At 41.0% G+C, this 17,817-nt stretch overlaps 1 protein-coding gene across 4 annotated transcripts in view; it reads left to right on the forward strand.

The window, feature by feature from the left end:
* WAPL (WAPL cohesin release factor) overlaps positions 1-17,817 on the forward strand; it is a 113,832-nt gene that overhangs the window by 53,670 nt on the left and 42,345 nt on the right. The gene's annotated exons all lie outside the window — the stretch shown is intronic.

The raw sequence follows: 17,817 nt of genomic DNA on the forward strand, positions 1-17,817 counted from the left end.
GATGTGGACTTTGGATGCAATATTTAATGCATCTTAAAATTATTATAAAGCACCTAGGATTATTCAGTTATTAAACAATTTGATTACCTGTGTATTCTGGTATTCTTTTGAGGTCTTTTTTTTCTGGATTGATGTCACTGTGTTTTAAGGACCTATCTTTGACTTTAATATTACAGTACAAAACAGTTTCCATTATAATGCCCTTTTTCATGTACTCATGGCTTGAGATTTTTAATATTTGGGTGGCAATTTTTTGTGTGTTTGTTGCCTGAAGGTATTCTTCTGTTTCAGAAGGCTAAAGCAAAACCTCTTCAGTTATTGTGCTGAGTTTGGGGGAGTGGAGAAGAGACTACTTTCCCTGTTATGGTGCTTATTTATTAAAAAAAAATGTTTTTAGTCATGCTTTTCTGAGCAGGGCTATGGAAATAAAGATAGAAGCTTGAAATGTAGCATAGATTTTGTCCTCAGTTCTTCTTGTTTTGTTTGTGTGTCAAAATTACCAATTAAGTTTTTAATGAAAAAATCACTATTCAGAATGCTCAATAGGAATCTCTTTTAGCAGAATCTAATAAAACTCAACTTCTTTTGCAACACGGTGTACATTTTTCTTGTCCAGTTAGTTACTGTATTGAGTATTTTGGTTTCTGAAAATACACCTGGAAACGGGAGTTATCTGTATGAATAGATGAAACTTTAGAACAGTGAGAGTTAATAGCTTCTATTAATGAAGGTCCCATATCTCCTGACTTTCAAGATGTCTTTCTAAGGCCTCAATCCCTTGGCATATGCTCTTTTTCTCCTGAGGAGTTAATGTTATATTCATAGAATCCTAGAAATGTAGGGCTGAAAGGAACCTCAAGAGGTCATCTAGTCCATCTCCCTATTAAGGTGTAGGACCAAGTATATTTAGACCATCCTTACAGGTGTTTGTCTAACCTGTTGTTAAGTCTCCAGTGACTGGCATTCCACAACCTCCTATGGTAATCTAGTTCAGTACTTAACTATCCTTTATAGTTAAAAGTTTATTCTAATCCCTAACCTAAATCTTCCTAGCTGTAGATTAAGCCTATTACTACTTTTTTTTACCTTCAGTGGACATGGAGAACAATTGATGGCCATTTTCTTTATAACAGTCCTTAACATATTTGAAAACTGTTATCAGGTCCCCTCTGTCTCCTTTTTTCAAGACTAAACATTCACAGTTTTTTAACCTTTCTTCCAAGGTCAGATTTTTCTAAAACTTTTATCATATTTGTTGCTTTCCTTTGGACCTTTTTCTTAACTGCATCACACTGATGGTTTGTAGTGAATGTGTGATCAATTATAACCTCCAGATTCTTTTCTGCAATACTACTGCCTAGACAGTTATTCTCTATTTTCTACCTGTGCATTTGATTTTTCTTTCCTAAATGTATTGTGCACTTGTCTTCATTAGATTTTATCTTGTTGATTTCACGCCAGTTGTTGCAGTTTGTCACTGTCACTTTGCATTCTAATCTTGTCCCCCATGCACTTGCAACTTCTCCCATGTTGGTGTCATCTGCAGATTTTATAAGCATACACTTTCTCCATTATGAAAATATTGGATGGTACCAGACCCAGGCCAGATCGCTATGGACCCTATTTGATGCATTCCCCTTCCCTATCCCACTTGGTTGAACAGCAGACCATTGATAACTACAACTTGAGTATGAACTTTGAATTAGTTGTGTTCTCACTTTTATAGTAATTTTGTCTAGATGCCGTCATTTTCTCCAAAGTTTGGCCTTGTCTACACTAGCACTTATGTCCGCAAATCTTTTGTCGCTCAGACAGAAGACACCTGAGCAACGTAAGTTTTGCTGGCATGAGTGCTCATGCGTACAGCACTGTCTGTGGGAAATGCTCTTCTGCCAGCATAGGTAATGCCACTCATTGAGCTGGTTTTATTTATGTGGACGGGAGAGCTCTCTCCCATCAGCATAATGAGACTACATGAGTGCTTCTGTTGGCAAAACTTGCATGATTCAGTGGTGTTTTTTTCACAGCCTGAGTGACAAAACTTTTGCTGACATAAGTGCTAGTGTAGGCAGGTCCTTTTTATTTTTCAGATGACAAATTTATTAAATAACATACTTATCTTTGTGGACTATCCACTGCCCCAGATGTACTCAGTAAGGAGTATGGAAGACAGCACAACTGGGAGGGAAGTACACTCATGGGAATGTAGAGGGCAAGAAGGAATGGAAAGCTGGAGTTATATGCACATCAACTTTGCACTGCTCCATAGTGGTAGAAAGCAGCTAGAGCATAGTGATGACTCTGACCCTAAAAGTTAAAATAAAAAACATTGTTTGATATTGCGTAACTTGATTAGAAATACTGCATGGTAACATTCCCGTGTTTGTGTTTACTGTTGATGTATGAAATTTTCAATTAAAAATAAAATGCTCAGCAAGTACATTGAATACATATCAGTAATTAAGGGTAGAATACCTTACAGTGATGTTGTAACTTTCTCTATGGTGTTATAAACCCAGGGAATTTAGAGTTAAAAATAAACTTAATAGAAATCCAAAAATTTAGAGTATGGAAACAACCAACAACTCCTCCTTCCATTGCCTCCCTGGTATCCTTATTCATAGACTTTTTAAGGTCAGAAGGAACCATCTGATCTCCTGTACATTGCAGGCCACAGAACCTCACCCACCCACTCCTGTAGTTAGAATGCAGAATTTACTAGTGCCATTCCATTGTAATACTTTGAGTAATGCTACCAATTTGGTTATTTGCATGGTTGCACTAAAAAGCTTCTAGTGCTTGTTTTGAGGACAATTACAATATCTATAATGTATTTTACCTTAAATTACTGAAATATATATAAAAAACAGTAAACTCAATTCTAATGTAACTTTTTTTTCTGGCAATATGAAGATGGTTGATCCTGAGTAACAAATTGATATATAAAGACCTGTAAAATTTCACCTGTGCTGTCAAGATTTATTTTGTGCTGGAATTGTGGAATGTCAAATACCAAAAATGATGATTTGTACAATAGAATGACACTTTAGAAGTGATTCTTTCCAGAAGACAAGTTTGTCTCTTCTCAGGTTTACAGCATTTACACCACTGCATGGTTTAGTTTTTTCAGCTTCAGTTAACATCTTAGGAAGTTGATGAGCAAAATTTGAGGGTGTTTTCCATGTATCCCTAGGCTTGCCATAAACATTAACCCTGTTTCAAATGGAAAACTATTGTAAAAATGAAACTTAGTGGTGATCCATGAAAATTGTTACGTTGAGTAGCTGTGCTTACCTTTTTACTGAATTTCAAAATTTGACTATATATCATCTGGTATCTAGGTAGTTATGTTCAGTGAAATCTGGCCATTGTATCTTGTCTGGAATACAGTAGCATTATAGGTACGTGCTATGCAGTTTACTAACAAGGCACACTTCTTGTACTTCAGTGCTGTCACAACATGACAGGGTGGTCGTGCATTAATTTAGGTAGAATGAGTCCAAAGAGTCAAAGATGTTAACATAACCTTGAAACTGTGTAACATTAAAGAGCTTTAAACAAGGTTTGTGGGTTGTCTTAGAGACTTCAGTTTGTGTAGTTCTCTGGCAAACATGCTAAAAATATATGCTAAAGTTTGAACATTTATTGACTATGATACACCAGAGAAAAGGGGCTAAACAAGTCATAAAGCACTAAAAAACTGAAATACATTTTGGCTAAGTTTTTGTTTTACATAATCTAACTCCCTTTTTAAAAGTGAGGATATCCACTAGGGACGTAAAGTATCAAACAGTTAAATGGTTAACTGGTAAGAATTTCAGGCTGTGAACCAAGAAGGATAGACAGTAGGCTCAAATTCCTTCTGATGGAAGAAGCACTTCGCCCAGTATTTGGCTGCCAAACTGAATCGGCACCATCCACAGCCTCAGCAAGAAGCACCCTGTCCTCAACCATGAAACTCCAGCACAGGTCAAGATTCCTGGCACTGGGACCCACTTGGCACCAACTTCCCTTGCCGCCACTGAGGAAATTAGCATTAGCAGAGCAGCACTGCTCAACATCCCTGGTGCCGTTAAAGAAGGCGGGGAAGACAGATGGGTCACTCCCTGTCTAAGAAAGCATGACAGGTGAGATCTGTGCCTCGGGGCCTTGCCATGGGCACCATTTACTCTGGCTCAGACTGAAGAGCCGTCGAGTCCGGTATGTCGGGACTCTTTCTGGGAGGGGGCCTTGTGGGGGACTCTACCCTTGTTCCCCCCACTACATCTGAGGCATTTGAGGCAGCAGAGAGCCTGATATCCCTCCCAACGCCTCTCCCTCCCTCCTCTCCCCCAACCCCCAGAACTGCTTACTGGGGGAACCGGCCCAGATGCCACAGAACCTTACAGGGTTGAGGCAAGGCCTAAGTATGGGGAAATAGTCTACCATGATGAGGAGATGATTCCCTTCATGGGAGACCTTTAGAAATGGTCCCTGACAACACTCAAGGTGTTGCTCTGGGTGCTCAGGGTCTAGGTGCCGGTCACAATCAAGACACCGTTTGAGCTCTTGGAGTTATCCCAGTCTTTGACCATGATCTTGGCACCGCTCAACTTCAGGGCCGTGCTCCACTGCTTGATACCTATCGGACTCATGATGCTGATCCATCTCTCAGCACCACTTTTCTTGATGCCACTCTCCATCGTGGTACCAAGACACATCATGACACTACTCTGCATCAGTTCAATGCAGATCGACATCTCAATGCCCCATAACACAACGGCACCATAAGGCACGGTGCCCCCATATTCTAGAAGCAGATCCTCACTCTGGGTTTATTGCAAGATCCTATGTATTGCGGAGAGAAAGGAGGCAGGCACTTATACCATCGTGGCTATCGCCTCAAAAGCAAGCCCCGTCACAGTGGCCAACTTAGGCCCAACAAGGCTCAATGAAAGGGCAATCTCAGTCAATGCCTCTGAGGGCAGAGCACCTCCACCATCACCCTCGGAAAGGAGCTCAGTGATGGAGGCAGAGGTGTTTGGTTCCCCATGTTGTACCGGTGGACAATACACCAGCCCAACAGGAGGTACAGGATTCTGAAGTACCCAGGGCCATATCCTCCTCCTCCCTGGATGAGGCTATATCGGGTACGACACTAGAGCCGATACAGGATAATTCTAAGTCACACTAAGAACTCCTATGGAGACTAGTTCAGGACCTCGGATTAAAAATTGAGGAGATAGAGGAGTCAACCTTGCTTCTAGTGGACAGCTTGGTGTCCTCAGGCCAGTCTAGGGTAGCCATACCACTAAATGAAGCCATTGCACAGCCCATCAAGGCGTTATGGCAAACGCCCGCTTTCCTCCAGCCCACTGGTAAGCGTGTTGAGAGGAAATACTTCGTACTTCCTAAGGGATACGAGTATCTATACACCCCCCACCACCAACTGCAGCCAACGAGAGGGAGAGGCAGGGACAAGAAGGTCCCTCACTGAAGGCGAAAAACGCCAAGAAATTAGACTTGCTGGGGAGGAAAATCTACTCCGGGGATGCCTGCAGTTAAGATTTGCAAATCACCAGGCCTTCATGAGTAGATACGATTTTAATTCTTGGCTCGCCATATCTAAGTTTAAAGAACTCTTGCCAGTGGTGTCCAGAGCTGAGTTCAGAGCACTGGTTGATGAGGTCAGCGCAATGGATGCAGCAGCCTGGGTGATTGCAACGGCAGTGGTCATGCACCCCAGTTCATGGCTTCAGTCTTCTGGTCTACCCCACGAAGTCCAGCAGACTGTGCAGGATCTCCCATTTAAAGGGCAGTTGTTCTTTTCTGAGCAAATGAACACATGCTTACATAGTCTAAAGGGCTCCCATGAGACACTGAAATCATTGGGGTTGCACAACCCAGCGCCCTCCAGAAAGCACTTCAGGCCCCAACCTCTGGGTAGCTTCTACCCACCTCACCAACATCACAAGTAGGACTCTAGAAGGAGAGGCAAGAAGGATTTTTGCAGGAGACCTCAAAACTCTGCAACCTCTTCCTTGGAGCCTGTGTGACAACAGGCAGGACAGAGGCAGAACTTTTGAGGGTGCATCTGAGTATAGCACACCAGTCAATACCCTGAATCCACTCTCCATGTTTGGGAACTGTTTTTATCCCCCTTTTACCATGTCTGGTCCAGTATTACATCAGACCAATGGGTACTCCGCACAATAAAGGTAGACTATACCATCCAATTCAATTCCTGTCCACCCCTCCCCTCCTGTTCCTCTTCAGGGACACTTCTCACGAGAGACTTATCACAAGAAGTGCAGTCCCTCCTAAAAGTAGGAGCGGTGGAGGCGGTCCTGACAACTATGTGACTGAACAAACTAGAATGAGCTTGCTATCTATCCTTATGGGGATTAAGAAGCAGTCATACAGGAGAGCGTACCTCACAAAGTGGAAAAGGTTTACGCTATGGGCAGTGTGAAAAGGTATCCCCCAGGCAAAATGCCTCCCCCTTATTCTGGTCTACCTACTTCATTTGAAAATGAAAGGCCTCGTGCTTTCATCCATAAAGGTCCACCTCACCATGATATCGGTCTTCCATCCACTGGTGGATGGTCGCTCGGTCTTTTTTAACCCGATCTGTTTGCGGGCTCTCAGCTCCCTTTTCTCCCTATTTTAAGTAGGTGGAGATGCTTGTGATGAGGATGCACTCTATTGACCCAAGGAGGACAGTGGCTGTAAGTCAGTCTGTTAGGTTGACTTATTTTTCTAGTGTAGACAAGGCCTTAGTGGGGAAAATCTGCAGATCCAGCCCACTCTGAACAAGGATTATTGTTCTGAAAGAGATTTCAAGTGTCATCTGTCATATGGTAGGTGGTGTGGAGTTTGAAGTTCCTCTGTAGGAGAAAGTGTTGATGAATCTCTTATTCTATCTAATTAGCTGTGAAGTAAACTTTTTTAAGGGTTTAGCTGTACTAAGTAACGTTAGAAGTGTTGAAGCTGGCTGGGTTTTTAGGGTTGTGGCCACGCCCAGCCTGCTATCTTGACAGGTCTGGTTTCTGTCTCCAAGGAACAAGACCCATTATGATTAAGGATACAATTCTGTCACGGAGGTCGTGAATTCTGTTTCCGTGACTACTTCAGAGGCAGGGCTGGAGCAGCAGCAGTCAGCCCCAGTAGAGGTTTGTTTGTCTACCTCTCTTACCTCTCCTACACTGCCCCAAAGTATTTTTAGTAAAAGTCAGGGACAGGTTACAGACTTCTGTGAATTTTAGTTTATTGCCCGTGACCTATCCCTGACTTTTACTAAAAATACCCGTGACAGAATCTTATTTTTAATTATAATTGATCTGCAGACTTTCTAACTACAAGAAAGCAAATTTTCAGGTAAGGCAAGATAAATTTTCCTTTTCTGCTTTTTGGTAGTGAAATATACTGAGGTTCATAACCATGACAACAGTTCAATAAGAAATGTTTTAGTTCTTTGAGTGCAATGATCAAGATGAGATGAAGTAAGGACAACATGCAATCTCCTTCTGGGGTATTCTCTCTCTAATTTGCTTAGTCAGATGTGAAATGTAAAAATAGATTCTGGTTAGTGATTTTAAGTTAAGGTATATTCCAGATCAACATTTTCAAAAGTTACTAATTATTTTGATTGTCTCAATTTCTGGTTGTCCAAACTGAGACACCTTAAAGAAGTCTTACTTCAGAAAATGCCAAGCACTTGCCCTCTGACAGTCCCTTTAAGAGGTTTTAAGTTGGGAGCTCAAAAGTCAGTCAGTTTTAGAAATCTTAGCCCTTATCACTAAAATGTGTTAATAAAGGCATGGTCTTATTTTGTCATGTTTATTTCATAATGCTTTCAATTAACATTAAGGCAGAATGTGTCTTAGTTTAAAAACTACCATTCCTTTGCACATGGAGCCTTTCATTAAGGATTTCAAAACATTTTAGTACATGCATGGTGCATCTGCAGCTGGGTGTATACATTGTCTTTCCCCGTATGAAGAGTGGTGAAAGGCTGTGTTCTCTCTCACACACGGGTTGCAGTAACGGTCACAGAACTTGTTACTATTCAGTGATCTGGAAGGAGTTTTGTTTTCCCTCAGGCCGCTTACTTGAGCTGAGCACTGTAACCAGGATTTTCTCCATAAAGCAAAGCACTTAATTAACTCTTTTCCCAGTGGTATTGATAAGTAGCTATTGATAAGTTATTTACTGTAGCACCCACAGGTCCAGATCAAAATGAGGACCGCATTGTGCATCTCTGTCATAAAACAGACAAAGCGGTCGGGGGGGAAGGGGAGGATAAGTATCCCATTTTTATAAACTGAGATACAAAGATTGATGGTTTGTTCCTGCAAAGACTTATGTGCATTTATTTGATTAAACAAGTAGTTCCATTAAAGTCAGTGGGGCTGCTCACAGGAATATCTTTAGTCACATTTGTAAGTCTTGCGTTGGGGCTTAAGTGACTTTCCCAAAATCACATATGAAGTCTGTGGCCAAGATGAGAGTTTAGCCCAGAGTTCTTGAATCCCAGCTCAGTGCCTTAACCACATAACCATTCTTCCTCGGGCTTTTCAAATACATTTAAATTTCGTATCCAAATGGTACAAAAACTTGCACATTTATAGAAAGTCTTGACTTAACTAACTTTTTGTGGGCCAGTTCTGTAGCTCATATTATGTCCCTAGCATGGTCCTTGGAGGGCTACTTGAAGACTGATCCAGCAATTTTACCCTATTTGTTTAAGTTGCCAAAGATATTTATTATCTGTAGATCTAATTACATAGTGTAAAAATAAATGTATTATTACCTCTGGATTGTCTTGTTGGTCATAGACTTTCATGAATTTGTAGTCTTGAGTTTGAGTCCTAGTATTAAGGTTTTTAGGCATGTAAACCTTTATTTCAAGGATTGAGATTTCAGAGGTATCATTCTGTTGCCACTAAGCAGATTTGCCATGACAAGAGTTCAGGTAACTTCTTTACATTAAGATTTGTAAATGTCATTTAATTCGGCAGTACTTCAAAAGGAATCCTAATTGGTGGAAAAGACACACTTCAAGTGTTATTTTTGTAAGTAGGTGTACCATTATGCAGGTGGCAAAGATTTTGTTCCTATTAATTCATTTCATTAATTCATTTCAGACTTTGAAATACTGTGTGTAGTCATTTGAAACGACACAATATATAGCTTCAGGTAAATGAGTTTGTGGTGCTATGGATATGTAAACAACTATATAAATGTAAAGTACAGCATGCATGCTGGCACATTTGTAGCTCAGCACTATTATTTAGTTCACCTGTTCAGAAAACTGAAAATACATTTTAAAAACTTTCACTACTGTTTTAAATTTTCTTGCAGACATACATTGGAGTGTTTATTGTTCACACACTTTCAAAGATGAGGTTGTAAGAAATTCAGACCTTTTGGCTCCTATTGTGATTTTGTCATTTAGGTCATAACTGTTAAGATATACATGAACAACATACGTAAAATAAACCCTCAGATGCTAGAGACCTACAAATGAGAAATTAAAGGATGCATTGTAAAATCCATAACTTTCTAATTGCTTTAATTGGTTACATTTTAAATTTTAAAGCATGATGTCTAATGTTTTTCCAATAATTTATTCTTTTTCAAGTGATATAGCACATTTTCATTCAATTCTTGGTGTGCGCATGCCCACACACAGTCACTGGAAATTTTTCCCTCCGTGGTACCTTTTGGGGTGGCTTGGGCGCCCTCTGCTGCTGTGTGCCACTAGTGCTGGTATAAAGCACACAGCTGACCCTGAAACCCCTCAGTTTCTTTGCTGGAACTGCTCTTGCCTTCCTAAGTTTTCTCAGTGCACTTTACTCTGTATATTGTAAGTAGTTTAGAGAACTTATTAGTTATCTCTGTTTATCACTTTTTTTGTCTGATGCCTGTTGCCGAGGGATGCCTCAGTCACTGTGCTTCAACTGAGTCTCCTGTACTAAGGCTATGCCCCTGAGTGACCTGCAGTCAAGGTTTTTGAGGTACTTGGGGGAAGTTCATACTGGGCACCATTGCCAGATCTGTAAGGACTTTAAGTCTCAAATGATGAAGAATGGGAAGGCCAGGCTAAAGTTCCTGCTCATGGAGGAGGCATTGAGATCTCCATCTGAGCCAGGCCAGTCAACAGATGCCTTCTTACTATCCTGGAGGGGACAGCTTTATTATTGCGCACCCTTCTCTCCCCAACCAAAATCCCACTTCATCACAGAGTGTTATTAAAGATAAAGTGGAACCACGCCTGCGTTAATTAATAGCCCCCAGCATGGTCCCATTCTGTGCTCTGCTAGACCTCTCAGTATTGACACCAGTCTTGCTCCCATTACATCTGGATCTGATCTCTCAGGACTACAGTCAGCTGCTCCACCCAAATCTAAGCTCTTCTCTTTTAAAGGCCTGGAATCTCTATGATTACGTACTAGAGAACAGGTTTGCTTAGAACAAGTTTGCCAGGTCTTACTAAGATGCCACCAGGGCCTCCTGCCTGTCAAAATGGAAGCAATTTTTGGTCTGGGCTTCACAAACCAGAGTCTTGCTGATGCAGTTATCTGTTAAAAATATACTCAACTATTTGTTACACCTGAAACAGCAAGGCTTAGCAATTTCTGCTATCAAGGTCCACCAGGCCCTCAGGTGGATAACTGGTCTGTTTTTTCAAAAGACAGTTGGACTCCTCAAAGACCTACAAAGATTGTAACCTCAAGTAAGGGAGCCTGTATCCGTCCCCTTCTTTCCCCTTTCCGTCTCGTCCATCCCGTCCCCCCACCCCCAGCCTATCCCCCACCAGACTTGAACGTGGTCTTGTCAAAACTTTTATGGGATCACCCTTTGAGTTGCTAGCAACATTCTCCTTACTATTCCTCACCTGGAAGGTGTCTTTTCTAATTGCCATCATTTTTGCCAGAAGAATCTCTGAACTCAGTGCCCTCCCATCGGAGCCACCATACACAGTCTTCTTTTTAAAGATAAGTTGTATTTATATCCTCTCCCCAAAACCTCATGCAAATAAGGATGAGCAACAACTCCATTCATCAGATGTTAGATGGCCTCTAGCATTCTATATAAAAAGGACTAAACCATTTTGGCAGTCCACTTAACTGTTTGTGGCTATAGCAGACAGAATGAGAGGTCTTCCAATCTCTTCACAAAGGATTTCATCCTGGGTAGCTTTGTGTGTTACGATCAGGCATGTGTTTTGCCACCAAGTAACCTGACTGCTCATTCCACAAGGTAACAAGCAACTTCCATGGCATTCTTGGTGCAAATCCCTATTCAGGACATTTATAAAGCAGCAACTTGGTCATCAGCAAACATGGTATCCCATTACACCATCACCAACTACCCTTGAGACTGCCAAATTTGCTTGGGCTGTGTTACGATCTGTGTGTACATGAACTTCAATCCCTCTGTCTATATCACTGCTTGGAAGTCACCAAGAGTGGAATGAACATGTGCAGTCACTCGAAGACAAAATAGTTACTGACATTTTGTAACTCTTCTTTGAGATGTGTTGCACATGTCCATTCCACGAGCTTCCCTCCTACCCCTCTACATCAGAGTTTCTGGAAAAAAGGATCTGAGGGGATGTGGGGCCTACTGATTGCTTTGTGCCAGTGCTAACAGCACGGGGCAGCAGAGGGTGCTTGAGGCACCCTGGTGAGTACCACTGAGGGAAAAGTTTCCAGCGTGGAATGGACATGTGAAACGTATCTCGAAGAACAACAGTTAAAAAGGTCCATAACCGTTCTTTTAATTTGCTTTAAATGGGACCAGCAAACCTTTTAAATAGTTTCAAATTGTCTGATGTTATGGTAACTCCTGTAAGTGATACTGTATCTTTCTCTTAAATGTGCAGCTTCTTAAAACCATATGCCAAGTCCGTAAGGGTATGTCTACACAGGGATAAAAAACCCACGGTTGACCCAGGCCAGCTGACTCGGGCTTGCGGGACTTAGGCTCCTTGGCTGAAAAATTGATATAAAGATGCTTGGGCTGGAGCCGTAGCTCTGGGATCCTGTGAGAGTGGAGGGTCTCCGAATGTCTACCATGTGACTTTTTTTTTTTTTTTTAAAAGCCCTGCAGCCTAGAGCCCTGCAAGCTTGAGTCAACTGACCCAGGCCAACTGTGGTCATGCTGCAGATCTTTTATCCCTGAGTAGACGTACCTTAATTTGTGTAACAGTCAGGAAAAGACCGTTCTATAATCCAAGGTAGTGTACAACTTTAACCCTTTTCTTTCTATACTATGTAGCTGGAATACTATATTTCAGACAATTGTTTTGTGGTACTTTAAAAAAATTACATTAAATTTTGATTGATGGGGAAGATTGCTGGTTGACTGCTGCTATTTTGACTCCAGTGAGGAATCAAGCTGGGTTCTGACAGGCAAAATGCTCTCTAAACTGTAAGCTCTTTATCTTTTTTGTTGCTGTAGCTCTTTATCTTTTTTGTTGCTGGAGGATGGCATTAAGCCAGCAGTGTACTTTATCAGCAGTCTCTGACAGTGAAAGAGAGAGACAAGATGGTGGTCAGAACTGGCAGTTGGTGACAGTGCACTGCTTGTTCTAAAGGACATCCCTTTCATGTCGTAGCTATGTTTCTGGCAAATGGTGTGGCCAACCATTAGATTGAGAGTTTTGGACATTTGTCTAGAAAGTATGTCAGGATTTGATTAGATGACTGGTAATATGTTTCTTGTAGCTAAACTATTGACCTGTGCCCTTCTGATTCAGTTCATATCCTACATAGCCTGTGTTCTTTAACGAGCATCTTTTCTATTGCCTGATTAAAAATGAAGGCTGTCTTTACAACGATTTGGTAAAACCACCGAATCATATTGACTTAACTATGAGTACAGGTGCCTCTGTAAGGAAACTCCATTACATGTATTACTAAAGGGTTGACTATTTGATCATTTGGTGATGGTTTTAATTATATAGGTATAAATGGACCCAAAGCAACCACAATAAGAATTAATCGCTAATTGGTTTTTAGAACTGGATTGAGCAGGATTGTATTCAGGATTGACTGAATTTTAAATTAACTATCTGATTGATGATTGTGTAATATGAAAGTAACCTCTGCACTTCTAATTTATGTAACTGGAGAGTAACAGCTACGAGCTGTCACCAAACAATAGTGGGGGCCAACAACTTTTGTCTATTAACAGGCTAGGTAGTGTTTTATTGGTTCCATACAGTAGGTTCTATTGTTTCCCAGTTCTTCTTATTAGGTTGGTGGTGAGCAGTGTCTGATGTGTTGCCATTTGTCCCACATTCCATCGGCTGAGTGGAGGCAGAGTTGAGATCCTCCTTGCTCTGTATGTTGAACTGGTTCCCTTCCACACCTTCCATAAGCAACTATTGCTCAGAGCTGCAGCAATGCTATGAGTAGCGTTGTCTTTGTACTCCCCCACTTGTGTAGACAAAAACATTATTAGCTGCAGCATTGCTTGGGTGTAAGGAGAAATGGGGCAGGGAAAGCCAACACATGGGTGACAAACAAAGATCACACATGGAGCAAGAGAGCAAAGATAATTAGATATGGACATCCTCTCATCCTTTCCCCTCCCCCGCAAACCCTGCAGGATAGGGGAAATATGGGGGTAAAGGAAAATGGAAAGTGCTTTAACTTGTGGTGAGAATTGTCTATCTTTGAGCTATTAATAAAATTAACCTTTTAGGATGAGTAGCTAAAAAACTCAATTTTTTTCCTATACATTTGAAAGTGGTTAGGAAAGGAGATGCCTCACCCCACACCTTCCAAAGACAAAATAAGATTAATGCCCTTGAATAGTGTCAATGTTTGTCATTTAGAAGAGAAGAAAATTAGTCTGGGGGAAAAAAATTAGTAAGATAGAAAATAAACTTCACATTCTTCAGTGAAATATGAGATTTGCCAGCTAGAGTAATTAAGAAAACACTGAACTACGTTAGGGCTTCTGTATTGAGAAGATAGTATTTCATTTTGAAAAGTGAGTGTTCTCAGTCCTAGTAACACTATTTAACAGTTTGATATTAGCAAAATCTTAAGTGCTTTAATTGGGTATCTCTAAAACGTATCTCCCAACACTTAAAGTAACTAAACTAGGATGGGTCCTGTGTGTGTGTTTCAGAGGGGTGTAGACCAAGACTGCAGCTGTGGCTCCTGTCCTGTGGGACTTGGCTCCCTACTCCAGGTGTTGCAGCCTGGTCCACGACACACAGGATTACAGCGCTGCTCAGGGTAGGCCTGCCCACCCTCTCCTCCCCTCGATACTAAGGCGGTGGGGGGTTGCTCAACAGCCAGGCCAGATTTTGAGTTAGCAGTGCTGCCATCCTGTCTGCAAGCGGCCCAGGTCATAGCACTTGGAGCAAGGAGCCAAGCCTAGCCAGCCCTGTGGGACAGGATTTACTTCAACTGGGACAGGAGTTTTTGTGGGTCAAAGCAGGGCAGCTGCAAAACGGAGGACTGTTTGGAGGTGTACTTAAAAACAAAAACAAAACACAAACTCCAAAACAAATCAGGAGCAAACTTAGTTTGTTTTTTCCATGATATCTATTAGATACATGGCAGGGAGGAAGATCTTAGCTGAATTCACTAGGAATCCTGAAAAAAATACAAGCTAACTTTTTGTTCCAGATAAAAATATTCTGCGCTCTTTCACAGAGGGAAAAGCAAACCACTTTTTACTTCCATTGGGCACTTTTCGGGTAGAACTGAATTTATGAAATACTACTACGTAACCTGTGTCAAAGCATAGGGTTGCTAGGTTCACTGTTTAAAAATAGTCTGAGGCAGTTTTTTCCCCAATTGGTGATATTTGGCTATAAATAGTGTAATATGTGGTAGTTAAGTGTAGGCACTTTCTTTGACTTCTTGAGTATAAATAAAAAATAATTTAAAGGTGACATACACAGGAGGGGGGTGAAGTGGTGACCTTCTTTTCCCAAATGCCTGGCACAGTTTGTCATGCAGTTGCCAGAGACTCATCACTGCAGGCTCTTCTCACTCATGTGACCAGACTTTCTGCTTTCTTAGAGAGGGAGTCAGCAGCTGATAACTTATAATGTGAATAGAAATATTACTTTTGTCTTATTATAAATTGTAGTCTGAGCTTGTGACTAGCAGTGCAAGATGCAGAGTTAAGTAATTTTGGGCAACATGAAGTTAACTGGGGAAAATGCTCCACTGCATTAGTCCTTCCTTAAATTGGGAATGCCAAAATGGCAAACCATCTAAGGAGAAAACAAAAAATGTCTTGCTGTACCCTTAACCAGTCTGTCTAGGCTTACTTAACGGAGCAGATGAATGTATAAAATTCACTACTTACAAACTAGTTAGATGTGTTTTCAGGACTCCAGAAAACCATCCATGGAGCACTTGGGCTCAATTATTGCTTAGTCTATAGCTTTTAGAATCACTCCATCTACTTCATCCTAACTGCAGTTGCCAAGAAATAATCCCTCAGTAAGGGAGTAAATCAGGATTGACTAAAAGAGCCAATGGGCTAAAAACTGGCAGGAATTCCTTCAAAAGTTATTAAAAGGGAGTGTTTGACAGTGAGGAATGAGGCCTACATTTAATGGGATTTCATGTCTCTTCTAGTTTAGTTCATAACCTTCACTGGGAAGTCAATCAGACCTGACCTTTCTTACTACTATTCTCCCTTGTCTTTGCAATTTCCAACAAAAGGAAGTATTTTCCAGTCCTTTGGAACATTTCTCATGTGGACTGAGCTTCTCTCGTATTAGCTGGGCTTCTCCCTAATACGCATTGTACAGACTGCTTCTCTTAGGCCTTGTCTAAACACTAACTTGCACTGGTTTAAATAGTGGTGTGTTTTTGTGTGTAAAGTAGACATGTGGAGGAGGCAAAGCAACAGGCAATGAACTAGTAGAAAAGACAGAGAAGATAGAATGTGGGGAGACGCATGGAGAGCAGATAGCCCCGCGGCTAGAGTCAGAGAGAAAGTGAGGGACAGCATTGGAGAAAGTTAGAGCAATAGTCAATAAAAAGAGAGAGTACACTCTGAACTAAGGATGGAATAGTGAGAGAACCTCAGAGTCTAGGAGATGGCACAGGAGTGTCCCTGCCACTGCCCTAAATCTTGCTGGAAGTGAGTCTGACTCCTCCCTCCTTAGTAAGTGGAATTTTCCCAATATGTTGCCTCTATATGGAGTTAACCCTTTCTCTCCCTCTTCACCCCACATTTCCCCATGTCTTCCTCATGTCTTTCTGTGTTTTTGTTTTTTCTTTTGCTCCAGACAAGTTGTGTGGAACAGGATTAATGCTTTCTGATCATTTTGTTTTCGTTCAAAAGCATGCATCTGTGGCATATCACTGGCTCTTCCTATTAACTGCTTTCACTGGTTCTGAGATCCACATGGTGAGGTGAATGCTAGTTACTGAGAAATACATTAGTTTTTCTTCCTTCATTGACTCAAATCTGTGTTCACTAGATTCTTTAATAACATTAGGTCTTCTTTACAGGTGTCATTGGTATTCATGGAACCAATATATGTAATGATACATACTTTCATTTAGTACAGGCTGCAGTTGTGAATAAAAGTTAAAGAAAAAAAGCACTCTCCTATTTTCACATTATTTTTCATATGGAAATATCATTAAAGCTCTGCCCCTTATCATTAATAGCAGGAATAAATAGATATTAGTGCAAAGTTTATATTTGGTCATTGGAGGAATTACCTGTAAGATCTGATAGTTTTAAATGTTTTAACTATTCTGACTCGGGAAAAACTGGTTTTGCTTGAGGAAATCTGAGTCCTGGTCTACACTGTGCGGCTCTGTCTATGCAAAGTACATCAATTACGTAACTGATCTGAACGTACCTTTCATCGAGCAGCTGCGCTGTCTTCACTATGTTGACAGGAGACGCTCTCCTGTCGATGTAGCATACGCTTCTTGTTCTGGTGGAATATCAGAGTCGACAGGAGAAGCACTTGACAATCGATTGTCTTCATTAGACCCGCTTGATGCCACTGCATCGATGGCTGCGGCGCTGACTGAGCTGCCTAGACATGCCTAGAAGATTGGTGTAGACTCTGTGATAGTAGTTGAGAAAGAGAGTGAACTTTGTTATGATGCTGGACTTCAGCCAAGGTGTGTACACTCAGCTATGTAGTGCTGGTCACTTCGAACATCACATCCCCTTAAGTTGAAGCATATACATTACTTTACCATTGTGAACAGAATTCCACGCTTATATGGTACTTTCAGGAAAACATCAATATTGGTTCAAAATATTAGTTTTCGTTACAAAGGTTTTATTCAAAGACTAATACATTAAAATTTACCTTGACACCTCTTTATTGGCCTTTTTTAAAATAAATACTGTGTTATAAATACTGTTTTTATAAATACTGTGTTATAAACCTCAAAAGAGGTACCTGCTATCAATTAGTAGTACCTGGCACCCAAAAAGTGACTTTGTTAAACATCATTCCTCTACTTGTATCCAAATAGTGAGATGAAATTCACGTTTTGACCTCTTGAGATCAGCAGTCAAACTTTGTTTTTATATCATTGCTGGTAGCTGCTAGCCTAAAAGAATTATGTCGGCTGAAGAATTCACAGTATATATTGCAGCCCAACTCTTCAGCCTATGCAGTGTCAGTGTTCTGTTTTCAGGTGGTTTGTTCTCTTAGCACTGAATAAATGTCTGTTCACTTCATAAGGAAAACTGTGCAGTGTGAGCAGGAAATGAGTTGTTTGCATATTGCTTAATATATTTGTGATTTTTTTTGTTGTCTGCAGGGTAGTGGATGCACACAAGATGACCTCATGTTTTAAAAAGAGAGAAAAT

The sequence above is a fragment of the Emydura macquarii genome, unplaced genomic scaffold (genome assembly GCF_026122565.2).
Source record: "Emydura macquarii macquarii isolate MOO-44397 ecotype Brisbane River unplaced genomic scaffold, CSIRO-AGI_Emac_v2 contig_1390, whole genome shotgun sequence".
NCBI lineage: Eukaryota > Metazoa > Chordata > Testudines > Chelidae > Emydura > Emydura macquarii.